General features: G+C 43.2%; 1 long non-coding RNA gene across 1 annotated transcript in view; it reads right to left on the minus strand.

Moving 5' to 3' along the window:
* Positions 1 to 2,689: 2,689 nt before the first annotated feature.
* The window catches only part of LOC126274863 (uncharacterized), a 66,356-nt gene continuing 41,100 nt past the window's right edge, over positions 2,690 to 27,945 (minus strand). Inside the window, exon 3 of the long non-coding RNA XR_007550464.1 lies at positions 2,690 to 3,234. This is a non-coding gene — a long non-coding RNA (uncharacterized LOC126274863). The remainder of the gene's footprint in view (positions 3,235 to 27,945) is intronic.

Consider the following 27,945-nt stretch of genomic DNA (forward strand, 5'->3'; position numbering starts at 1 on the left):
GAATTCATTGCATTCATTTAATGACTTCTAACTGTCAATGCAGACTAGCATAAAGTTGAGTAAAATGTGTCACGGAAGCTACATTCTTTAGTTGTTTTGTAAACGGAAACTCAGCATTCTACTCGAAGAATGTCGGGAACCTTCCAAGCCCACCAACCTCAGACAGGTCTACAGAACTGACTAAATAGAGTAGGACTGAACTAATATAGTGCTTGTTTCCCCAGTTTGAGACAATATTGTGCAGCCATGCCAAGTTGCTAAATTCGTACTGTTTGACTGCATGTGTCGTTGTTTAGCATCCCACAGTATTGGAGAAGGTGCCAACCTAAGGGGTGGGCATCGTTCTCTATCTAGAAACTACTTCTACTTTATAACGGTGAAAAGTTCTCCTTCGGATGCTTGGAGTCATACAGAAGGCACAGACAAGGACACCTAACCTACATAGCAGTAGTATTCTTCAAGGCCTTCTAAAATCTCTCTGCCCTGTAAAGCTGAATGTGTCCCATCAAACCACGTGCAGAGAAAAGTAAACTACTTTTGTGGTTAAGTTGTGTATCATAGTTAGGATTAATGGCTTCGTTGAGTTTGGGGACATTGTGGGTAGAGATACTCCACAACCACGTTCTTGTTGCACTGCTGAGGGAGGACAACAGAGTCCTGCAAATCTGCTATAGTCTTTACACGATAGAGTTTTGGCGTTTTCAGCAGCTCAATAACGACTGTACAAGGAAGCGACTGCGGCACTGTTTGCATGGGCTACGTTTGTATTTCAGCATCGGAACTTTCACCGCAACAACTGAATGCTCCCAATTTCTCCAGAACTGTCTGATGGACAAGCAAAGCAAAGTTATATACTGATTGCTAGGCTACAGTATCTCTTTTTCCACTCTGCAATGCTGAGCCTGCAATTTTGTAGAAACGGTAACAGTGACTTCTAAAAATGCGTCAGAATTCACTAACGACTTAAAAGGCTGCATCCGATATCTCAGAAGAAAGGCAAGTGCCTCTTCCAGCTCATTCACCCTGCAATTGCTAACCGTCGTGCATACAGCCATGTTTCTAGCGACCCTCTCTCTTGTGGACCCTGAGTTATCAATATACACTGTGATCAAAACTATCCGGACACCTAGCTGAAAACGACTTACGAGTTCATGGCGCAATCCTCCGATAATGATGGAATTCTGTATGGAGTTGGCCCACCCTTAGCCTTGATGACAGCTTCCACTCTCGCAGACGTACATTCAGTCAGGTGCTGGAATGTTTCTTGTGGAATGGCAGCCCATGCTTCACGGAATGCTGCACTGAGGACAGGTATCGGTGTCGATCGTGGGGTCTGCAATGAAGTCGGCATTAAGAACCATCCCAAAGGTGTTCTATAGGATTCAGATCGGGACTTGTGCAGGCCAGTCCAGGGATGTTATTGTCGAGTAGCCACAGGCCGAGAATTACGAACACGAACTCGATCGTGTTGAAAGATGCAATCCCCATTCCCGAATGGCTCTTCAAACAGTGGGAAAGCGAGAAGATGCTTACAACAGCAATTTAGGCCTGTGCTGTGATTGTGACACTCAAGACAACGGGTGCAAGACCTTCCAAGGAAAACACAAACACACTATAACACCACCGTCTCCGAATTTTACTGTTGACACTACACACCCTGGCAGATGACGTTCACCGGGCATTCGCACACCCTGCCATCTGGTCGCCACGTTGTGTACCGTAATTCGTCACTCCACTAAACATTGTTCCAGTTTTCCCTCGTCCAGTGTTTACGCTCCTTACACCAAGCGAGGCGTCGTGTGGCATTTACCGGTGTGATGTGTGGCGTATGAGCAGCCTCTCGACCATGAAATCCTAGTTTTCTGAGCCTCCCATCTAACTGTCATAGTACTTACAGTGGTTCGTGACGCTGTTTGGAATTCCTGCATGATGCATGGGGTAGATGTCTGCCTATTACACATTACAACCCATTTCAATTGTCGGCGGTGTCTGTCATTCAACAGACGGGGTCGGCCTGTTTCCCTTTGTGCTGTCGCTTCACGTTTCCGCTTTATTATCACATAGGACACAGCGGACCTAGGTATGTTCATTAGTGTGAAAATCTCGCGTACAGACGTATGACACAAGGGACACTCAATCACCGGACCACGTTCGAAATCCGTGAGTTCCACGGTGCACACAATTCTACTCTCTCACGATGTCTAATGATTACTTAAGTCACTGATATGGAGTACGTGACAGTAGGTGGCAGCAAAATCCACCCAATATGAGAAACGTATGTTTCTGGGGGTGGCCGGGTACTTTTGATCACATAGTGTATGTAGAGACTGCTGCTCGCATCCTAGAATTCGGCGCAATATTGCCTGCAGGATTTTAAGTTTTCAAACTTATACCTTCATTTTTCGTTGACATGGTTAGCCATCGGTGCAAATAGTGCATAATCATATTTCCATTAATTATAGGACTAGGAGGCTTATTGAATAGAACACGCTCTTCTTTATTAACATGTTTCAGAATTATCTGACGTCCGTAGAATTTTCGTTGTTCAGTTTTCTGTTATGTGATGGAAGCGCGCCACGTGTTCCATTTAGGGGCCACTGTATTGCTTTTTGTATCTATTATTACTGTATGAATGTAACTAATTGCCAATTGTACTGAAGCTACTATGATTTATTCACATTACCAGGCCATTGATGATTTCAATTTTGAACATTTTAGAACTTACCTTTATTTCACGCACTTTACATTCTGCGTTTGATTTACAGTGTGATCTGTTATAAGTTGTCTGCATTCAGGAAGAATGGCAGTGAATCCGAGTCACTTCTTAATGCCGCAATCAGAATGTAGATTTCGCCGCTCTTCACGTGCTTTACATGTTAGCAAAAAATAAGGGACATCGTGGAGATTCCGTGACTGCTGGGTGTTAGTTATATCATGTTCCACGTAATTGCCTTACATCTTTAGATTTCAGGTTTTTTTGGCAAAAGGGGTTAGGTTATGACACGGAAAAGCGTATGCACCTTACACATTTTTCATCTGCACGTTCTACGAATAAGATTACGAACTTACTAGAAGTAACAGTGATCGTAAAATTTCCCTAAATATGCATATATGCCTTCAGTTCTTGCCATTGGGGAAATTCAGCCTTAACTACTCTTAAAAATAATGTCTTTGCCAATAATCATTTCTTGAGTCCACGCTCTATGTAGTAAGGAGTGCAGGGTCCTCCTGAAACTGAAAAAGAAATTTTATTTTTGTAACAAAGCGCGAGAGCAGTAGAATAGTGACAGCGATTCTTAATAAGGTAAACTGGACCTGGTAAATATGTCAACTATATAAATATCCAGTCTCATCAGTATGACCTACATGGGCATTATTTAGGGCAAGGTGGGTCGGTTATGCCGAAATAAAAATAGTTACGTAAGTTACGTCACCAGAAACTTTTTCAGAAAAGGAGACAAAGATAGTGTAGATTACCACTGGAATTTTACCAGATAATTATTTACAACGTTATTTGCACTGACTGCAATAAACAATGCCTAGAACAGACATGCGGCAATTCCATTATACGATTCAAAGAACACACCACAGGAGTGACGTGTAGCAAATATACATTTGGTCAGAACTATTAAATAGTAGGCATCCTTACAAGGCACTATAAATTATTCCATAATGCTTTGAAAAATTTATATTTGGTGAATTAGGAGAATCAGAATTTGATAGACATCACATTAAATCATTCAACATTCGTTAAATGAACTAATTGACTTCAAAGAAAAGCATTTCTATGACTTATTCGCCGAATTGTTGTAGTTTTTAAATGCTTCACTGTTTTCACATTTTTTTATATTTTTTATAGATGGTGATAGGTATCGGTAGGGACTCACAGCAGCGCCGTTAACCTGATCCTCAGGTCATCTGGAGCCTCACGCATGAAGCTGGTCGAATAGGCCAAAACCGGTTTTAGGCGTGGTGCCTTATATCGCTCCTGTCTAGAGATTGTTTATCTGGAGAATGACTCAAGCGTGGACAGTGACAGACGGTCTGAAGCGGGTTCAGTGAAGTACGTAGTTCTAATATTCACCTGCTAGAGGACAGTAGTGGATAGGAATAAACAGAAAGAACTATAATGCAGTCATGAATTTTTATCACCAGGGTCCAGTAGCGCACAGAGAGAGTCAAGGAACTGGTTAAGAGAATGAAACTTGAAACATCCTGGCAGATTCGAGGTTAAGAGAATGTTTTGTGAATGCTTCTGTTTATTTCTTGAAGGCTTTTTAGTTTATAAATGTTTCTATAGTTTTGTTTAGGCTTTTAGTAGTGTGAATGATGAGTGTCTAAACTAAAGAAGTAGATCATTGTTCTACTGATGGACGCTGTATGAACTAGTGTGAGAACGTTTTAAGACAATGTGAATGCAGACGATGGGGAATTTTGTATCATAATAGGTTAAGTAAGGAAAGCTAAATCGAGTGCGAATAAAAATTGTTCATAAAATAAAGTATAAACAAAATATCATGAGGTTAAATATTTATTTCGATAAAAAGTACAGTTAGAAAGTGTGTTATTTGTTGCGTGGACTAACGCCGGAGAATGATGTTTTTTGTTCGTCCTTACAGAAAACTGACCAATCATAACGGAGTATTCTTCGCGTATCTTTTCTCTTGGATATACACAATGCTTACAGCAGTCTAAGGCGATCGCAGCCCAGCCTATCAATGGTATGGTGTTTAGTACGACCTCCGAAGGAAGTTACAATTTGACGGTTTTAGTTGTGATACATGTTTAAAAAGTGTTTTAAAGTGAATGGATATTTATTCATTTGTGTTTTTTTAGGAGATATAGATTTTTAAAGTAATTTTGTGTATGAGAAAATACAGTAATTCCACATGCAATATTGAGCAGATTGGTGACTAATTATTTAAGTGCATTAGACATGGATAAACTTATAGTATTTTCACTTAAAAACAATCCGTACTTAGTAGCTGTTCAGATTTCTTGAAATACGTTACCATAAACTTGCTAACGTGAATGAATGGGTTTTTGCGTGACTGTGTTAAGATTAGCACGGGCTGGGCAGTGAATGTGTACATCTCAAGGTTCAGAATATACTGAAATGTTTCCAGTATTTCTACCCTTCAGTTAAAGGTAAGACCTTTTCCCGATTCTAGCAATAGTTACGTTGTATGCTGCCTGGTGCGACTCGCAGTACGATAGGTTTCTGCTCGGCTTTCCAACCAGCGATCTGCAGCACCCAGTTTACGGGTAGGTGCAGGTAATGGAAGAAAATAGCCGTGTCGCCGAATTTTAATGGAATTGAATAAATTTTTTGTGATTTCACTGCGTTTTTATAAAAAAAAATATTTTGAAGTACTATGTTGCTCGATTGGCTTCGGCACGGTGACTGTCGGAAATTTTGTGAGACATCATTCTCGTTTCATACCGCAAGTTGATGAGTTTTGGTACTCAAACGCTGGCTGACGTGACGCGTCATACTGCTATTGCTTGCATACTTTCCGTCTCTTCCGTTAATACAGTTTGGTAACTGCCCCAAACCAATGAACCATATTCTGGCACAGATCGACTCAACCTTTCGTAAGCGAGGTCCTTCGTAACTTATTTACCGTTCCTTAGGATAGTTACTGATAACCAGCGTGCAGCACTTGCTTGCAACACACTTGGATTTATGTGGTCGTTCCATCTTTAATTGCTCTGGACAGAAATTCATAGATACACAGGATGTTGTGCTTAAATAAATATTTGAAACTACAATTTAATATGTAATATACAGTGCCCAGATGGATTTGTTATTCATATATTACTTTCAACCACAAAGAAGCACTAACGTAAGACAACCTTCCACAGTACATAAAATATCCCACAAGAAATAGAAATATTTATCATTTTTACACTGTTACAGATAGCTGCTTATTGAAATTACACCTCTGACGGAAGTATGATACAATAAAACTGGTTTTCAGGCATACAATGATTACCTTAACTACCTACCAAAACAAATCATATTTATGGCAGTCAATTTTGCAATATGATGTACACTCAGAAATGTTTTAGGTCCTGATATATAAATTCGGAAGGATCCTATTCACTTAGAAGCTATATATTCTTTTTAACGGTATATCAGATTGCAAGACTGGAATACGGTAATGGCATACGTTAATGACGGCAGTGAAACATTTCGGCAAGAATAAAATATTTTCAGAAACTGTGCTATATGACTCTACTTACAAGTTCATTTTCAGCTCCTTATCGTAGTAAACAGACTGTCCGAGGAAAAGTTGCATAATTCGAGCAGACCTCTCCACCTCAGGTCTAATTGAACCTTGAGTTGCCTTTTTTAATCTGCTTCAGGTGCTATAAATGTAAAATATTTCAATATAAGTTAAGACACTTGTTTTCCTTTCTCGGTATATAAAGATGTTTTCATTGTTGTTTTTATGCCTGATATCCCCCTTTAACGTGCTTTTCTTTTTGTCAGCAGTATCAGACTGTGTTGGTACGGCACTTCCACAGGTTCCACTCCATGTCGGTTAGACATATTCCAATCTCTTTCTTCACCCGCAAGGAAGGGGTATTCCCCGATGTCTATGTCCTATCAGTTTCTCCCTACTCTCCGATTACAATTTCCTGTATAATCTTTTAGTCGTTGATTTTACAGGGAATGTTATCTTTTTTGTCTCGTCATTTGCTTTAACACTGAGATCTAATCTCTAACCAACATCTGAAACGCCTCGATACACTTCTTTTATGATTTTCCCACAGCCAACAGTACTACGTTCAGGCGTACATGTTCTAGAGCTGTGGCTTATGTTTGATAATACACTCCTGCAAATTGAAATAAGAACACCGTGAATTCATTGTCCCAGGAAGGGGAAACTTTATTGACACATTCCTGGGGTCAGATACATCACATGATCACACTGACAGAACCACAGGCACATAGACACAGGCAACAGAGCCTGCACAATGTCGGCACTAGTACAGTGTATATCCACCTTTCGCAGCAATGCAGGCTGCTATTCTCCCATGGAGACGATCGTAGAGATGTTGGATGTAGTCCTGTGGAACGGCTTGCCATGCCATTTCCACCTTGCGCCTCAGTTGGACCAGCGTTCGTGCTGGACGTGCAGACCGAGTGAGACGACGCTTCATCCAGTCCCAAACATGCTCAATGGGGGACAGATCCGGAGATCTTGCTGGCCAGGGTAGTTGACTTACACCTTCTAGAGCACGTTGGGTGGCACGGGATACATGCGGACGTGCATTGTCCTGTTGGAAAAGCAGGTTCCCTTGCCGGTCTAGGAATGGTAGAACGATGGGTTCGATGACGGTTTGGATGTACCGTGCACTATTCAGTGTCCCCTCGACGATCACCAGAGGTGTACGGCCAGTGTAGGAGATCGCTCCCCACACCATGATGCCGGGTGTTGGCCCTCTGTGCTTCGGTCGTATGCAGTCCTGATGGTGGCGCTCACCTGCACGGCGCCAAACACGCATACGACCATCATTGGCACCAAGGCAGAATCGACTCTCATCGCTGAAGACGACACGTCTCCATTCGTCGCTTCATTCACGCCTGTCGCGACACCACTGGAGGCGGGCTGCACGATGTTGGGGCGTGAGCGGAAGACAGCCTAACGGTGTGCGGGACCGTAGCCCAGCTTCATGGAGACGGTTGCGAATGGTCCTCGCCGATACCCCAGGAGCAACAGTGTCCCTAATTTGCTGGGAAGTGGCGGTGCTGTCCCCTACGGCACTGCGTAGGATCCCACGGTCTTGGTGTGCATCCGTGCGTCGCTGCGGTCCGGTCCCAGGTCGACGGGCACGTGCACCTTCCGCCGACCACTGGCGACAACATCGATGTACTGTGGAGACCTCACGCCCCACGTGTTGAGCAATTCGGCGGTATGTCCGCCCGGCCTCCCGCATGCCCACTATATGCCCTCGTTCAAAGTCCGTCAACTGCACATACGGTTCACGTCCACGCTGTCGCGGCATGCTACCAGTATTAAAGACTGCGATGGAGCTCCGTATGCTACGGCAAACTGGCTGACACTGGCGGCGGCGGTGCACAAATGCTGCGCAGCTAGCGCCATTCGACGGCCATCACCGCGGTTCCTGGTGTGTCCGCTGTGCTGTGCGTGTGATCATTGCTTGTACAGAACTCTCGCAGTGTCTGGAGCAAGTATGGTGGGTCTGACACACCGGTGTCAATGTGTTCTTTTTTCCATTTCCAGGAGTGTAGTACACTTCTTTGACGAGAAATACTCTCGTTGCATGTGCCATTTTGCTGCTTATGCCATCCATGCTTCGTTCACATTTTTTTCTTTTTCGCAAGACAGAAAAATTGTAACACTTTATTTATTACGTATTCGCCATGTTTTACGTTAAGTTTATCTTGAGTCTCATTTATGCTATTCCTTAACACTTTTCTCCTTCTTTTTGTACTCTGAATTCAATAACTGGTTAAGACACGCTGTGGGTATTTTGGTACGCGTTAATACATTTAACTGATCAGGAAATACTGCGGATGCTGTGGTATGCGTTAATATGTCGCGGAGTAACTAAAGGAGCAAGGCTATTGCTAGTTGTTTGCCAATGCGAATCAACAGCGCAAAGACGAAGTGTTTCTTTAGTATATCAACACACAAATACAAATGTGGAACGAGGTAACTTACATCTACATCCACACTGATAAACACTAATTTTATAGAGCAAAGAAAAAGGATCATAGTGATTACATATAAAAAAGGAAATTTGGTAATCTAAGAACAAAATACATGGAGGACATGGAACCAGTAGTTACAGAAACTTCGTAGCAGGCCTGAAACAATTAGGTCACTGGAAAAAGTGGATGAAGGGCTGAATTCCAAAAAGCTGTGCACAAAATTAGAAGCAATAGATGTGTAGGATATCATGAAATACTGTGATGGCAATCAACTCTTGCTGTGAAGTGAGCAACCTGAATATGTTGGGTTGTTTTTTTCTACCCATGGTTAAAAACCTTATTACCTGCGTTCAAAAAATGGCTCTGAGCACTATGGGACTCAACTTCTGAGGTCATTAGTCCCCTAGAACTTAGAACTACTTAAACCTAACTAACCTAAGGACAACACACACATCCATGCCCGAGGCAGGATTCGAACCTGTGGCCATAGCGGCCTCGCGGTTCCAGGCTGTAGCGTCTAGAACCGCACGGCCACTCCGGCCATCATTATCTGCATTCTTACTGAATAGAGAAGAGATAGTTCCATATGAATGAGATATCGCAAGAGAAACTAAGGGACTTCACCAGTCGTTATTATCCATTTCCAGTATTATTTATGCACGCACTTTCGCAATTCACGTGATATACACTCCTGGAAATGGAAAAAAGAACGGATAGCTGCTTATGTCAAGAATATAGCGTGCGGATGTGTACTGCCGTGGTGCACTTGCGCCTGACTTTCGCACGACTTCATGTCTTACACAGATCGTATCCCACTGTACGAGCAAAAAGGATATGAGCGTATATTTGGATCCCTGTAGTAAGATGATCTTTCTCAATGACTGGATAAGTACAGCTACATTTCTCTTAATTACACTCCTGGAAATGGAAAAAAGAACACATTGATACCGGTGTGTCAGACCAACCATACTTGCTCCGGACACTGCGAGAGGGCTGTACAAGCAATGATCACACGCACGGCACAGCGGACACACCAGGAACCGCGGTGTTAGCCGTCGAATGGCGCTAGCTGCGCAATATTTGTGCACCGCCGCCGCCAGTGTCAGCCAGTTTGCCGTGGCATACGGAGCTCCATCGCAGTCTTTAACACTGGTAGCATGCCGCGACAGCGTGGACGTGAACCGTATGTGCAGTTGAGGGACTTTGAGCGAGGGTGTATAGTGGGCTTGCGGGAGGCCGGGTGGACGTACCGCCGAATTGCTCAACACGTTGGGCGTGAGGTCTCCACAGTACATCGATGTTGTCGCCAGTGGTCGGCGGAAGGTGCACGTGCCCGTCGACCTGGGACCGGACCGCAGCGACGCACGGATGCACGCCAAGACCGTGGGATCCTACGCAGTGCCGTAAGGGACCGCACCGCCACTTCCCAGCAAATTAGGGACACTGTTGCTCGTGGGGTATCGGCGAGGACCATTCGCAACCGTCTCCGTGAAGCTGGGCTACGGTCCCGAACACCGTTAGGCCGTCTTCCGCTCACGCCCCAACATCGTGCAGCCCGCCTCCAGTGGTGTCGCGACAGGCGTGAATGGAGGGACGAATGGAGACGTGTCGTCATCAGCGATGAGAGTCGATTCTGTCTTGGTGCCAATGACGGTCGTATGCGTGTTTGGCGCCGTGCAGGTGAGCGCCACAATCAGGACTGCATACGACCGAGGGACACAGGGCCAACACCCGGCATCATGGTGTGGGAATCGATCTCCTACACTGGCCGTACACCTCTGGTGATCGTCGAGGGGACACTGAATAGTGCATGGTACATCCAAACCGTCATCGAACCCATCGTTCTACCATTCCTAGACCGACAAGGGAACTTGCTGTTCCAACAGGACAATGCACGTCCGTATGTATCCCGTGCCACCCAACGTGCTCTAGAAGGTGTACGTCAACTACCCTGGCCAGCAAGATCTCCGGATCTGTCCCCCATTGAGCATGTTTGCGACTGGATGAAGCGTCGTCTCACGCGGTATGCACGTCCAGCACGAACGCTGGTCCAACTGAGGCGCCAGGTGGATATGGCATGGCAAGCCGTTCCACAGGACTACATCCAGCATGTCTACGATCGTCTCCATGAGAGAATAGCAGCCTGCATTGCTGCGAAAGGTGGATATACACTGTACTAGTGCCGACATTGTGCATGCTCTGTTGCCTGTGTCTATGTGCCTGTGGTTCTGTCAGTGTGATCATGTGATGTATCTGACCCCAGGAATGTGTCAATAAAGTTTCCCTTTCCTGGGACAATGAATTCACGGTGTTCTTATTTCAATTTCCAGGAGTGTATGAAGTTTTCTTTTTGGGTTGCATATGATTGAAAATTTTAAAGCAATACAAAAATATCAAATACCTGGCATACTCACTGTTTCAGAGATTATGAACGTATGCTAAAAACACGTCAACAATATACACGATAAGTATATCTTCAGCCTTCGTGAAATGCTGTGCTCGAAACCTCGCCATTCCCGGTTTATTTACAAATGGCGAACCACGAGCTAATAAATATTTTTAAAGTCGGTTACATTAGGACACTAAGCCACTGACTTCTTGGCGATTTCTGGAATACATTAACAAAAATGAAAATTGCGAATATTCTCATTTAATTAATAAAAAATATAAACTAACTTTAAGTTGCAACTAAAAAATATGCGTAAAAAATAAAACCCATAATCACATAGAATGAAGATTTCGACTATATAATCGAGAGCTTTTTCAACTGTTTTTGTAACATAAAGAAAATATAGTAAGAAAAAAAGAAAAATCGTCGCATGAAACTTCCCGAGGTGAGGCGGCATCTACGATACAGATAGCCGTACCGTACTTGCAACTTCATCAGAGTGGTATCCGGGAAGAGGCCCGACAAACAAATGCTTCCTAAAAAGAGTTGACTGCTCAGTAACTGCAGAGGCACCATTCTGGATGTGACTGAACTGATCTTGTAACATCAGCCAACATGGCCCTGCGGGGCTCGTAGTGCGAACGGTTGAAAGCAAGCGGACAACCGTTACCAGTCTATGGATCGAAGACCACAACGCCACAGGAACAGAGTATATGGGTGCAATACAGTTTTAAAGGCAAGCTTTGAAAATTTCTCAATACACGAACTAATATATAACACAGTCATAAGGTTAATCATTATAAGTTGAAAAGTTTTTGTTTTCCTCAGTTACTGTTTGAGAAACTCAGAAATTACCGGTTTACCCCCGGAACAGCGAGGTAACGGACAGATGTATAAGTTTTTCTGCCTAATATTTGATTTACATTTTAGCTGGAAGTTGACAACTTTCTATGAAATAATTTTATTTAAGTGGTTCTTTTTTGTCTGAATGCATTATAATTTCGACATATCTTCGCACTTCAGCGACTTTCTCCTGGATGAACGTGATTCCGGTACATGCACTTGAATTCCGAAGTGGTTGGGACTACAGCGCCGCTCCATGCAGCTTTCCTACCCTGGTCAACCTATGATGAAACGAGTGTTTGATCTGTTCATAAAACGGGTCTGTTTGTCGACTTTTAGCTGAGATGACTGAAGCTTCTAGCGTCAACTGAATGACACTTCGCCGGCCGGAGTGGGCGAGCTGTTCTAGGCGCTACAGTCTGGAACCTCGCAACCGCTAAGTTCGCAGGTTCAAATCTTGCCTCGGGCATGGATATGTGTGATGTCCTTAGGTTAGTTATGTTTAAGTAGTTCTAAGTTCTAGGGGACTCATGACCTCAGAAGTTAAGTCCTATAGTGCTCAGAGCCATTTGAACCATTTTTTGAATGACTCTTCGGAAGAAAATAAAATGTATCCAGTTAGCATCTCGTGCGTCAGGACGTCTCAAAAATTGACTAAAAGCTGGTTACACCAGGAAGAGTATGAAATCAAACTGTTCTTTGTTCTTCCTTACCCTGAAACAGCAGCGTCTAATACTTAATAGCAAAGTCATGGGATGGAGAAATGAACAACGTGGTGAAATAGAGTTTTCGCAATACACCATCCTAGCTACTACTTGATTATAGAAATTTCCTGGATTTCCAATGTACCCTCACAAGACCCACAGAGTTAAAAATGCTTCCGTTCTTCTTGTAAAGTGACATTATTTGACAAATCAGATGTCACTTCGCATCTTTATTAACACACAGATTATGATATTCTATGTACAAGGTGTTATAGTACACTATTCGCCATTAAAATGGCTACACCACGAAGATGACGTGCTACAGACGCGAAACTTAACCGACAGGAAGCAGATGCTGTGATACAAAAATGATTAGCTTTTCAGAGCATTCACACAACGTTGGCGCCGGTGGCAACACCTACAATGTGCTCATATGAGGAAAGTTTCCTACCGATACCTGATATACAAACAGCAGTTGACCTACGTCACCTGGTGAAACGTTATTGTGATGCCTCGTGTAAGGAAGAGACTTTGATGAAGGTAGGATTGTAGCCTATCGCGATTGTGGTTTACCGTATGTCGACATTGCTGCTCGCGTTGGTCGATATCCAATGACTGTTGGCAGAATATCGAATCGGTGGTTTCAGGAGACTAATACGGAACGCCTTGGTGGATCCTAACGGCCTCGTATCACTAGCAGTCGAGATAATAGGCACCTCATCCGCAGGGCTGTAACAGATCGTGCAGGCACGTCTCGATCCCTGAGTCAACAGATGGGGATGTTTTCAAGGCAACAACCATTTGCATGAACAGTACGACGACTTTGCAGCAGCATGGACTATCAGCTCGGAGACCATGGCTGCGGTTACCCTTGGCGCAGTAGCACAGACAGGAGCGCCTGTAATGGTGTACTCAACGACGAATCTGTGTGCACGAATGACAAAACCTCATGTTTCCGGATGACTCCAGGTTCTGTTTACAGCATAATGATGGTCGTATCCGTGTTTGGAGACATCGCGGTGCACGCACATTGGAAGCGTGTATTCGTCATCGCCATACTGGCGTATCACCCGGCGTGATGGTATGGGGTGCCATTGGTTACACTTCTCAGTCACCTCTTGTTCGCATTGACGGCACTTTCAACAGTGGACGTTACATTTCAGATGTGTTACTACCCGTGGCTCTACCCTTCATTCGATCCCTGAGAAACATTACAATTCAGGAGGATAATGCATGACTGCGTGTTGCTGGTCGTGTACGGGCCTTTCTGGATACAGAAAATTCTCCAGATCTCTCACCAAATGGAAACGTCTGATCAATGGTGGCCTAGCAACTGGCTCGTCACAATACGCCAGTCAGTACTCTCGATGAACTCTGGTATAGTGTTGAAGCTGAATGGGCAGCTATACCTGCCCATGCCATTAAACCTTATGTGACTAAATGCCCAGGCGTATCAAGGCCGTTATTACAACCAGAAGTGGTTGTTGTCGGTACTGATTTCTCAGGATCTATGCATCCAAACTGCGTGAAAATGTCAGTTGTAGTATAATATATTTGTCGAGTGTATACCCGTTTATCATCTGCATTTCTTCTTGGTGTAACAATTTTAATGGCCAGTGGTGTACTATACCGAGAACTTAGAGGAATTGTAGGGGGATGAGGATATTAAAATTTCGTTCCTTGGGAATCCACAGCCTCTAATTTCTTAATAAGAGAATAAATGGTTTGTAATAGGCTGTAATGTAAACGACCATTTTTTAAATAGTGCGCTTACCTAATTTGGACAACTTATTTTCAAGCACTTGTGATATCTTATGCGTTACATATCGTAAATGTCAAATTATGTTTCACTACACATACACGGCAGACGTTATATTCCTTCTTTGCGTTGTGAATAGATCCACGTTGATGGACAAACTAGGTCATATTGGTAAGGTTGGCATCAGTACTACTGCTGGCCAACTCGGGCAGCGAGTGGAACGTCTTCCAATGTTGTTTGTTAATCAGTGATCACGAGTCACTGCCACGTTCGTCAATTTAGAAGACGGGCCTTGTGTGTTATGAATGTGGTGCTGTGTGGCCTCAGTGAATGGCTGTTTAGTACGGGGCTTTTCATCTGCAGTTAATTTTTCTCCTGTAACCGTAAAGCAATCGAGGCTTTAGGGGGATCCAGGAGAAAAAGAGACTACTGCTAAAAGCTAGTCCGAAACCATTAGACACCAAGGCAACAGAGCACCGAATTCATAGCAGAGAAATCATTTCTACAAACTAGCAACCTCCATCTTCTCCGCCGGCTATCGTGGCAATCATTGGCGATCACTAAGTAACAAATAGCTTTGAGAGACGTTATACATCGGTCCGTCAGCGTACAATGTCACGTTTAGTGCCTAAGGATTGGCCTCGTGGCCGGCACCGCTGCCTATAATTTCGACGCTTTGTACTGCCTTTGGATGAAGTTTCCGGTAACGAGTTCCTATGTTCAATTTGTTTCTCAAGACTCCCACTGCAACCTTCGAAGTTTGTCGGCATCATTTTGTAACACTCTGTGTGAAGTCAAGAAGAAAAAGGAATCTGAGTTCTTTTGGATATAGCTGCTAAAACAATTAATATAGCAATAAGCTTTATTTCAAAAGGACTAGAAATAAAATCATAATAATAAATATAATTTCAACCAACAAAATTTAATATTCAAGTAATAGAAATTAAAATAGCAGCATCAGCAATCCGATTAGAAATATCAGTTAATATACTAGCACTATAAGGTTTTACATTTTGGTAATAAATAACTAAACAATAAGAATCTTCAATACCTGAATTCAACTGTGAGTTAAGTGTCTCGTTGTTGTAATATGATGAAAGGAAGGAGATTGTTCAGAAGAGTATTTTAATCCCCTATTGACCACGTGAAAGGCGCATGTCTTGTTGCTGCCAATCCCTATGTAATCTTCATAAGAACACAGTGTGCCATGTAGGCAGAGGCGCCTGGATAAAGAGATGTCACTTGAGTGTGAATCGGAAGATAGCAGCGAGAGGAGAGAGTTGGGGCCGGCCGGGGTGGCCCAGCGGTTCTAGGCGCTAGAATTTGGAACCGAGCGACCGCTACGGTCTCAGGTTGGAATCCTGCCTCGGGCATAGATGTGTGTGATGTTCCTTAGGTTAGTTGGGTTTAAGTACTACGTTCTAGGGGACTGATGACCTCAGAATTTAAGTTCATAGTGCTCAGAGCCATTTGAACCATTAGAGAGAGTTGGGTATGGATGTGGTTGGGTGTTGCGAAAGGCTTATGAAATTTACATTTGGGATAAGACATCGAGTGTGCAAGGAAAATACGAGTATTAAAAGTAAAATAATGAATCTAATACAATAATTATGTCAATATTTGCGGAAGTGTGTAACATGATTGAGGGAAGCTGTGCAATTGGTACTAGTTTTGTACGTTATCAGCTCACACCGAAAAGCATAATGAACAATAATAATTTCAAACGAAAAAACAACGAATTATGATTTCGTCTTTAACTAAATCCTGTTACCACAAAACTTGTTGCAACAAAAATGTAAGGAATGTTACTATGGCAGGAATGACGTACTTCATCATGATTAATGCAGATACAACATAGCGCGTAGATTAGCAACGAATTTCACATGAAGACTTTGGGATTTCGTGCTCAAGAATAGATATGACACGTTCCAGACCCTTTTACTTAAGAAAAAAAAGTAAAAATAACATTTTCAGGATCAGAACGGCAACAAACAGTCATTATACTAAAGATTGATCATTCCAAAGAGATCGCATTAATTAATTCAACAAGACGTGCAGAAACCATTCCAAATCTCAGTATAGTATTCAAGTCAGAAACATGTTTTCTCTGTTTTCTGGACAATATTGTAGATTGCGTGTATTTGTTAACTTCGCAGGAAGACGAAACTAGCATGAACACATAAAGAAATCCACCAAGAAATCCACCATGTGATAATTAATCGTGATAAATACTATGTTACGATATTTAAATTTTTCCGGTTCTTACTCGTGCAGCAAGCAGCTCGCACACAAACGATGTCACACAAATTTGAGGGATCGTTGCTGTTATGGTTGAAATGTTCATACTGTAGTGTGAATCACTTTATGAAGGTGGTATCATACAATCAGAAATACCTCAAAGAAAAAGAGGATAAGGAATTTACTCTAACTTCCGTTTCTTCTTTTGATGTCGCTTAGAAAATGAACATAGTTACTCTAAATATTGTTTTGAGGATGTCAGCCGTTTCTTGATAAACAGTGCTGGAAAAAGTTAAAGATGTACTTCGTCAAGCGAGTATCAGATCTTAGATCTCTTGAGATCTTTTATTTAAAGTCTAAGGAATCATAAATGACTCCTAAACTAGAAGGTGTGTCCTCTTCTCTATATAATCGTCTCTGCGTTCTAACTCTTGGCAACGTCCTGAAACACTGTTAAGAGTAGGAGAATCCTTTACAAACATTTTGTTTTAACGTTGATCTCGCCATAAGCACTATTATTGGAGCTATGAGTTAGTTATCAATTGATGTATCTCAAAAATAACGTAGAATTTACAATTCACAAGCTATCCCCATCCATGAGCTGTAAAATAGACTACACTAATAGTGCAATATTTGCTCGTCAGTGAGATAATAGTGTGAAATAATAGATAATGTTTTATCATTAGATCTGTGAACGATGTAAGAAAAATTGTTAACTTTTTGCCGTTATTTACACACTTCACGTTTGTTATTAATCTCAGGCACCAAAAGTACGAAGCCATCAGCGCCTGATTTCTGTGTCCAGCGTTCTGCACAAAGTAGTGAGCGTTTAAAATATCATGTGGGGTATCAACACACCCGAAATCGCCGTATAGCTAAACGTTTTGGGGAGACCTCTGATTTAGTCACACGTTCTTGAAAACAGAGAGGGATTATTGGAATGACGTGCCTGTGTCACCGAAATTTTTATTTTGTTAAACTCGACGTCGATACAGATGAAGGAAATTGATTCAGGGGGTTGGCAGAATCAGTGGGAAGCACCAGTGGAAATTGTTTATCTCATTGATCGCAGACGGTAACAATAACCGAACCTCGTGATTTTTCCTTTACGTTAGCGGTGGAGTGGGAGGGGGGGGGGGGGTTCTGAAGGGTAGGGGGTGAGGGTAGCGCAGCGTTCGGCTCGTGCCACGCGTTCGATATCGTTTACACTCGAATAATGACGTTAGTGCCCGCACAGTAATGGAATTGCGGCCCTCTAGTGGGACACGTTTTCCAAAACAAGTGCAGCAGCTAAGGGGGGAAGTTGTTTCGAAAATGCGGCTATAAGTAGAAGCAATGGCTGCGAAAATACATCCAGTTTCAGAAAGAGTTTCTGTTACACATGCCGAATGAAATGAATATTCCGTTTTTGGAACAAGAAAATAGTTTATTTTAACGTGGCCTTACAATACACCAAGTTAACAAAGAATTATTTTAATTAGCATTTTAAATAACTGGAAAATACGGATTTTATTTCGTTCCAGGAATCTACTTTTATGGTCAGTAACTGAAGGAACTAACGATGGCGAAACATAGTCTTTTCGTCAGAATTACCGCACAAAACACATATTGGAGCAGAGTATATGTAATATGCGTGGAGAAATTAGTCAGTTGGCAATTTAAAAACAAGCAGATTAAAACAGAAAGGGATAAATTGCTAACCTAACACAATAAGAAAGCGGTGGCTCGTTCTCCTTAGTTATAATAATTAAGTAAACAACTAGTAACCATGTGCGAAGAATACAAATGAGAGAGCCATCTGAGCAGGACTACGATATTTTGATAAAAATTTCCTCTTTTGCGCTCTGTCTGTTTCGCATCGTATCCTAACCTCAGTTCTTCAGAATAATCACGGAAAAATTCTCTTTCACAAGCGAACGCGACATTTGTCTTTGATATCGTTCAGCTAACCATGAACACCAGAAAATCCTGAGAAAGATGGCTCTGAGCACTATAGGACTTAAAATCTGAGGTCTTCAGTCCCTTAGAACTCAGAACTACTTAAACCTAACTAACCTAAGCACATCACACACATCCATGCCCGAGACAGGATTCGACTGTAGCGACCACGCACTTCTAAACTGAAGCTCCTAGACCCGCTCTGCCACATCGGTCGGCCTTGAGGAAGATCCCAGCAGAATAATCGAAACGTTGATGGAGCAAGAAGAAACTGATATATAACAGGAAACAGCCTGACAACCTAGAAGATTAAACTTTAGAGGCAATGACCTTGAAAGAATGAATTACGTAACATTCAGGATGTTTAGAAGTTCGTGCTTTCTGTTTAGGAGTGTTTTCGATGCCGTGAGATGATTATTTGTGCACCGTACAAATGTTTGGTTAATAAGCGTCTCAATAAACGTTTGTTTTATGCGTTGGATGTTCTCGTTCTGGGAGCGATCGGAGTGGCAATACCTGCTACGAGGTTCTCACAGCATCCCGTCTTCCATCACACATAAATGTACCAAAAGCACACATCCGAAGACTTTATATTGACACAGGAAAAGTGCATTCCAGCCCTCTTGCCGCTCAGTCTCAACCCCTTCCACATATACTGTTGTGAAACTTTTCAACTTATCTAGCGTCAAACCATTGCACTCATTTTTTCAAAAGATTTCGAATACCGTACTAAAGTTGTCTAATCAATGAAGTAAATTAAATGGTAAACCATATATTTAAGTTTCGCTTCTTCAGTTACAAGGACTGCAAGCTTTACCAAAGATATTTAGTACAATTATTCATTTGCAAAGCAATCACACTTAGCATATGTTTCATACACGAAACTCCGATTCATTACACAATATTTGATTCTCGGGGGGGGGATAAAGGGTACTAATAGTTGTTAGAGATATAACAAATCGTGGTCTACCTTAACTGACAACGTAGCGTGGACCGGTTGGGTTTTGCACATGCGTGGAACCGGTGGTACCGGTGAGATTGCAACACAGCGTCTTGCAATGGTGGCGGCTTCAGAGGGCTGATCAGCTGGCTGGCTTTCCAAGTAGTTATCCGCGGATGTTGGTTCCCTAGATTTGACGAACAGAGTTTCACCAGGTTAACCTCGCATTCGTTCCGACGATATCCATTTAACGTAAATTGAAGGTGGAGGAGGGAGCAATTAAAGGAAGGGAAGGGATGAGTGATTCTGACGCGGATCAGCGGCGACGTGTGAAAATGTGTGTTGGAGTGAAGTTCGAACCCAAGATCTCCTGCTGACAAGGCAGTTGAGTTAAGCACTGCGCCACACATACACAGAGTTTATCGTAACTGTACGGACTACCTAGGCACGCCCCCGGTAGACCCAAACTCCTACCGACCACCACCTACATGCAATCCCTGTCCATGCCCTCCATACTAGTCCGCAGCTTGTGGTCCACTGGCTGGCTTTGCTGCCTATGGATAGAGGGATCCCGGGTTCGATTTCTGCTCGGGGATTTTCTCCTCCAGGGACTGGGTGTTGTCCTCATCTCACCATCATCATCAGACTTAGTGAGATTGGAAAGGGACATACTGGGAACTTTTACAGGAGCTGATGACCACGATGTAGAGCGTCCCTCAAACCAACACACAATCGTCCATGCTCGATATTGGGAGATTCCTGCATCAGGCCGGACCTAATTGTGTATCCGCACAGAAGAAGGTGAATTCGTTGGCCACCGACGTGAATCAATGACGTGAATGCGTAGTGTCTGTTCTTCCGACATACCCGAAAGAACAGACAAAACGCACTCATATAATTTCCATTTAAGCTTGCCAAACATCTTCATTACGCTTGGTGAGCCGTGTGCGGCTTGTGTTGATGGCGTTTATATCCTCGCATCTTGTAACAGCGATAGTGGCGTCTTGTTTTGTTAGTGTGTTCACTGCCGCCTCTACGTTTGGTCACCTTGTCTATCCGTGAGTGGCAGCAGCAGCGCTTATGGATAGCGCGTACTGTGGTACCACCTATGGGTCGTCGTGTGTGGAGCGAGAGAGTTGGGACGCTGCAGCAGTGAGGTCCGGACAGCCAGTACTCGCCCAACTGCTGGCGACACACATGCACTGTCCGACGGAAGGAAGTGGTCGCGAGAGCGTACGACCACATCAAGGACTGGGTTCGGCGAGTTTTAGTTGAATGGACGGTCATGTTCAAATAGTACAACTTTCACCTCTTTGTGTATGTCCATACGTCGAAGTGACCTCATGGCAATAAGTTATCATTCGACGATTATACTGGGATTTTTCCCGTGACTGACTTGAGTGGGGTCGACCGTTGGTTGGTCATTCGGTTGGTCGTCGCAGCTGACGACGTGCATTTGATCTTCCGATTACTTCTGGCTTCTTGGAATTGTTTTCCCGGATACGTGTGTTTTGAATGAGCAGTTATTTTAATGCTGTCTGCGTACTGGATGTGGAGGAGAGCTGCGAAAGGAGATCAGTTCAGTTGGGGGCACAGTAGGTAGGAGGTCCGTGCAGCGCAAGGGCAGCCACTGGCGGCGTGCTGCCACTGCCGGATCGAGGAGGGGCAGCTGCGAGGGTGACGACTTCGTTGCACACCGAACGCTCGACGTTTACGTTGAGTGAAGAGTTAACTGCTAGTACAACCTCGACTATTCCGAGCTCTCGGCTTTGGTCGGCGGGTTGTTGCTCCCATAGCAACTGAGCCTGGTGGCAACGAGTGAAGTGTTTCGAAGAGGTGAAATATTGCAGCCGTCTTTTTCTATTTGTTTACATCTTTGAATTTAGTATTACTCTTATTAGTGAAGTGCAACCAGCGGTATTTTCTGCTTGTGGCCGCTAACACCCCAGTTTCCTGCCCTGGAGTTTAGCGTACTTTTCGGCAGTGTACCTTTTCTCGTCGTGTAGTCGCTGTCCGACACGGCGTGTAGTTCGACAGCCTCATGTATTGTAATGTGCATATTTTTTTGGGAAGTATACTTTAGTTCTAGTGTTTCCTTCGTCCTTTGGTGTTTACTGATGACATAGAGCTGTATGTCTCTTCGCCCTTACCTAAAAATACTCCATCGTTGTACCGGTGATCGGACGTTAGGCGGATTGGTTGGTGAAAATTTCATTCTAGAAACATCCCCCAGGCTGTGGCTAAGTCATGTCTCCGCAATATCCTTTCTTTCAGGAGTGCTAGTTCTGCAAGGTTCGCAGGAGAGCTTCTGTGAAGTTTGGAAGTTACGAGACGAGGTACTGGCAGAATTAGAGCTGTGAGAATGGGGCGTGAGTCGTGCTTGGGTAGCTCAGTCGGAAGAGCACTTCCCCGCGAAAGGCAAAGGTCCCGAGTTCGAGTCTCGGGCCGCCACACAGTTTTAATCTGCCAGGAAGTTTCATATCAACGCACACTCCGCCGTACAGTGAACATTTCCTTCTAGGAACTATCGACATGATATCCTTTCCGCACGTCTTTATCTTCGCACGATCTCTACAGTCAAGCCTATTTCATAAACACTCCAGATGCTTAACCATGATATGTGATGCTCTTTAATGGTGGAGAGATTCTCCCCAGTAACCTACGTGTTCCATTCACATTTTCTGCAACGAAATTATGAGTTAACCAGTTTCATTCAATTTTTTGTTGTATGAGCTTAAACATTTTAATAATGTTTTGGGTATCAGAATACACCATAATCTAGCAGTCACACACTTCTGGGTTCATTTTGTGAGGCATCGACTCCTAAGGCAGCTTTAATTCATTGCCACTTTTTTGTAGACGATAGCTTTTGCAGAGAACAGCGCCGTCATCGAACAGTACGGTGTTGCTGGTGACAGGATCCGATGAGCTGCTGACTTATGAGGGACTTGCAATAAGTAAATCTACATATATTTTTCCCGCAGCCAATTTTGGCTGAAAAAATGCGGAATTACTTATGTGACATCGTGGAAGAGTAGCGATTCAGCTCCCATTTCATGAAGCTCTGGTAGGTGGTGGCGCTATATGTAGCATTCAAAATGTCGTCTGTAATGTATGTGTGTTCCAGGCAGAGAGCTGTCACTGAGTTCCTTTCTGCGAAAAACCAGACCACAGCAGACATACGTAGGACCTTGTAGAATGTCTACGGAGACCCGCAAATGAACTAAAACACGTGCAGTTATCGAGGATGGCGTCTGTCATCATCGCAAACTTCATAGGTGTGTTCTTCTGCGTTTACCCTACAGCCTGGATCTCACACCTTACGGCTTTCATCAGTTTTGCTCAATGAAGGCTGAACTTCGCGTGAAGCAGTAGTTGGATGATGGCGAGTTTATTCTTGGAGGGAGACACAAGTTTTGCCGTGGCACCATTGAACTATTCAATGCCCTCTTTCTGCTGACGTCAGTATTTCTCTTTTGTCATGTATATATGCGGCTGCCGAATAATGAATGTGCGGTGCCAGTTCCTTCAAACGTTTTAGAAAACGCAGACATCATACATATTAGTAGTGGCTTATTTGCAAGTCAGATACTTTTAAAATTTGTTATGGATGCCATTTTTATAGTTAGATGTGCTGTAGAAATCAGCTGAAAGCTCGTGTACGTTCTGGTACTTGACTGCTATATATGACTGTCTCTCGCAAGACGTTCCACTCATTCATTTCGAAGATACGTAGTTGATTGGTTATGAATCGTGTGCTCGTGCTTCCTCAATGAGTTCGCAATCTGAGAGGTGTAGCAGTTTATCGCTGATCTGGTTTAAGGCTTCCCGTTTCACTAAGAAAGCCATCTCGCCTTTGAAGTGCTACATTATTTGGTGGTCTCCATCCTAGAAGTCGTTATGCATATAGACCTCATGGTGGTCGACTGTCGCATCATGCCTTCTCGTAAATGAGAAGCATTCCAGCTAACTCGTTTAGAGTTTTACAAGCCGTAAACACAACATACCATTACAAACAATAATATAATTATTCATCATGAACATGGACACTATTAGCAGCGATGAAAACTTACTCTTGCACCCAGTACTGTGTTGCATTTTTGACTGCAGTGTCAGGGTGTTGTACGAAGCAGCCAAAGTAAGTGTGAACATTGGCCTAAGGAAATCCCAGCGTAATACTCTTCAGGGGCTCTTAGTGAGGAAACGGTGCGCCTCATGACACTTATCTCCTCTAATAACGCCACAAACCTATATACATGGTCTAATATGCTCGATGCAGCATCTATAATTTAGCTGTCTGCAGCTTTTTCTAGATTGAAAGCAAAAATCTCGTCTAAACACTCAGTTTCTCAGTTTTATAACAATTCGCTCAGCATCACCGGGATTCTAACTTTACTTTTATTGGTGTTTATCTTACAATATCTTTCAAGACACTAACCACTCAGTTCATCATTTTGAAAGTCCTTTGCCGTCTTTGACAGAGTTCCAATAACCACCGGCAAATATTAAAGTTTTTATTTCTACCTCAAACCGTCTAATAACATTTACTAATCTCCTATCTATTTCCTTTGCTTATTACTCAATGTAAAGTACAAACCGTAGATACTTTTTTTCTCCCGCATTTTATGTCTGCCACCTTCAGAGTTTCAGCCAGTGTTTTTCGGTAAACAGTGTCAATATCTTAGTCTAAATTTATAAATGTTATAAACGTACATTTGCATTTTCGTAATCGTTTTCAATCTTTCCTGCAAGATCACTCAGAACTGTTTTACCTGGTTGGATATTTCTCCGCAACACAAACTACCGGAAAGACATACCCATTAACACTATTTTCTTTTCATGACCTGATGTTGTAACTCTGGTTCCCGATAAATTTTATGTGTGGTCGTAGATTTCCTTGCTGCACTCTCCTTGAGATTGTCACTCCTGTATTGACGCTTGGCGGCCCCCTCGACGTCTCCAACCCTCCGCCCCCCCCCCCCTTTCTTTCCGTAATGCGGGGTGCCCCCCCCCCCCCCGGGGGGGTCACTCATCCGCCCCTGGCGTCTTGTTGTCGGCGCCTGGCGCTGCCATCTCATAAGGCTTTGCCTCATCACCTGCGTAATAAGGCCGGCCTTTTATGGGCCGTAGATGTCACTTACCGCCGGAAGCCAACTTCATTCCCCGCTAAAAGTTTCTCCCGAGAAACGCAATAAAGATACAGCTCTCAGTATAAAAAGCCCAAACTGTATACTCTGGGCTGAAAGAAATTCCTTTATTCCAGACTGTGGTGGCGTCATAAAAAGCGTTAAAAGAAGTCTCCCATCTCCTATTAAATCCACGGACATTACAGCTTCCGAAATTTAATTACACGCTAAGGCAAAACTGACAAATATTTAAGTATGTTGGTGCATATATTTCCTTACTTTCAAGTGAGGACCACGACACACGACGTTACACTTTTGATGCATCACAACTCCTCATCCTCTTGAAAAAATACGGATAAGTACTTAGATTCAAGCGACGAAGTAGCTATCATTTTCTATATGATATCTGGTCTCACAGGAGAGAACAGATCAAGTTGTAGAAAGGAGTCCAAATCAGTTTCTGTTAGTTGCACAAGCATACAAACTTAACTTTGCTAAAACTCTGAATCACACATGCCCTTAAAAAATTTCAGAGACATTACGGCTGAAGGCCAGAACACAAGTTATTAAAATTGCCTTAAGTAATACACATTATGTGTGTTACAAAATAGAACTGAGTGCTTAAAGCCTAGATAACAAGAATTTCAGGAAGACAATTTTAAAAGGTTTTATACAAATGACGTTTCAAATTTTAATTTAAAATGGCTGAAGGCCTTAGCTTAAAAGTATTTCACATAAGGTTGGGATGAAGGCCATATACTGAACATAGAACAACTCAAGGTTTAAAGCCTGGATAACAAAGTTAAGAGAGAGAGGAAAATTTTCTAATGATTTGAAGGCCTTATCTTAAAACGTTTCATGTAGAAGATCAGGTGAAGGCTGCATACTGCACATTAATACAAACTAAATTAATACACGGCTAAACGCCTCGCCAAATACTTGAGACTAAAAGAAAACCACAATCCAAAACAACAGAACAGTGGTGCTCAGAAGTGTTCCAAAGGTCGATCTGGGTAGAAAACTCTTACATAAGTTTAGGTGAAACAGGCAGCCAAGCGTAGTACTAAGTAATCGGAAGCAACACGACCTAGGGGCGGCTAAAGAACGAACCAACAACCTAATCAATTCCTTTCCACGTGACCAACTGCACGACAACGGAAAATATCAGCGAGGACGAAGATAACAGCAGCACTACAGCCTCACAACTGGCGTCTAAATACAGACAAGGGACAAACACGAAACAATATATATATATATATATATATATATATATATATATATATATATATATATATATTTATTACCAGCACCAACGCTGTCAAACTACACGTCATGCCGGACAGTATCAACACGGCGAGGAAGACAAACTACGCTAATGACCAGGGAAGGTAACCGGAAAGTTAACGACCAAAAGGCAGCAAAAGGCAGATGATACCGCTGGTGCGATTCGCTAATAAGTTAGCGGTCGCGCGATTCCAGACTGTAGCGCCTAGAACAGCTCGGCCATTCTAGCCGGCGTAGTGCAGCAACTAGACATGGTAAGGACTCGGCACGTTATCAGAAGTCCCCTGCAGAAATACTGTGCCGTGCTGTCTCTATAGCCGTCCACAATTGCGAATGTGTGCGTTAACTTATGTCTCGATTGTGTCTCATAGATATTGGTTGGGATTCATGGGAGGCGAACTGTGTGGCCAAATAATTCACTCGAAATGTCCAGAATGTGCTCCAAAACAGCCGCACACGATTATGTCCTTGTGACATGACATCGTTGTGTGGGAACAAGAAGTCCATGAAAGGCTGCAAATGGTCTGAAAGCAGGGCCAAACGTAACCAAATACACTCAAAGAGCGGTTCAATTGGGGCAGATGAGCCAGCCCATTTCATGTAAAGGCAACCCAAATCATTATAGTGCCTTGACCATCACGCACAATGCCCTGTTGACATCTTGGGTCTGTTGATTCATTGGGTCTGGACCAAACTGTAATCCTACCATCAGCTCTTAGTAACTGAAATCGGGACTCATATGACTGGGCCACTGTTTTCCAGTCCTCTAAAAGATATGGCCAAGAGGGCAGGATTGGCGTTGTAGGCCGTATCGTTTTGTTATCGAAGCCACTCTTGTCGGTCGTCTGCTGGCATAGTCCATTTACGCCAAATTTCGCTGCACTGTCCTAACAGTGACGTTTGTCGTATAGACGGCAATGACTCACACGGTTATTTCACGCACTTTTGCGTGTCTGTTAGCATACAATGAAGCTTCAAAAACCGGATGTTTAAGCTGCTGACAATTCTTCCGGTTTGTACAGCCGTAGTTCATGGAACTTTCTATCTCTGGCGTTTCGTCCGAAGTTACGTTGGACATCTTTGAAGGTGCTCCAGATTGTGCTGAGTTTTGCCGACTGACGAGTCGGACATCCAAGAGCGGCCTAAATACCGTGGAAAGTGAGCGTGGTCTGCATTTCACGTGACAGGAGAGGTAAACCTTGTCAAGGATAAAACATAACTATCGACCGTAGTACGTCAAAGATAAAAACAAATCGTCAAGGATGGAAGAGCTCCATGGACTACGGCCATACAACCCGGAAGCATTCTCGGCAGTTGTCTGTTAGCACTGGAAACTCTACGTAAACACCGCTGCGCTCTGTTGCTAAGTGAAGGCCTTCGGCTGCTGCCTTATCGGTGGTGAGAGATAATGCCATGAATGTGGTATTTCCAGTACACCCGTGGCACTTTGCATCAAGGAATATTAAATTTTCTAACGATTTCCGAAATGGAATGTCCCATTGCCTCTAGTTCCAAATAAAATTCCTCGTTCAAAGTTTATTCCGAATGTGTGGCCATAATTACGTAGGAAATATTTTCACATGAGTCACTTGAGTATAAATGACAAGTCTGCCAATGCACTGCCACAGTACACCCGGTGTACGCAATGCTACCAATATTTGCATATAGCTATTTCATGACTTCTGTTGCTTCAGTGTAGAACGGTGTAGATGAATAACACAAACAACAGACAACTTGGGTCCATGGCTTCAAGATGTAGAACATCACGGAATACTGAAAGAAAAATAATGAAAACAGAGATGAATGAAGAATGCAGCATGTTGACTGGAAAATCAACGAACGTGCGCAGAATCCGAAATAACACACGAATATTAACGGAAGAGTGATTGATGGGTAAGGAATAAAACACACGGAGTATGGAAAGATACTCTTCCTGGCCCTGGCGAAGGTGGCTGGGATAAAGAAGAATCTCTGAAGTAACGGAGAAAGAGGATTGGAAACCTACCTCACGATGCCGTAAATAAGCCGGATTATGAAA

Source organism: Schistocerca gregaria, chromosome 1 (genome assembly GCF_023897955.1).
Source record: "Schistocerca gregaria isolate iqSchGreg1 chromosome 1, iqSchGreg1.2, whole genome shotgun sequence".
Classification (NCBI taxonomy): Eukaryota; Metazoa; Arthropoda; class Insecta; order Orthoptera; family Acrididae; genus Schistocerca; species Schistocerca gregaria.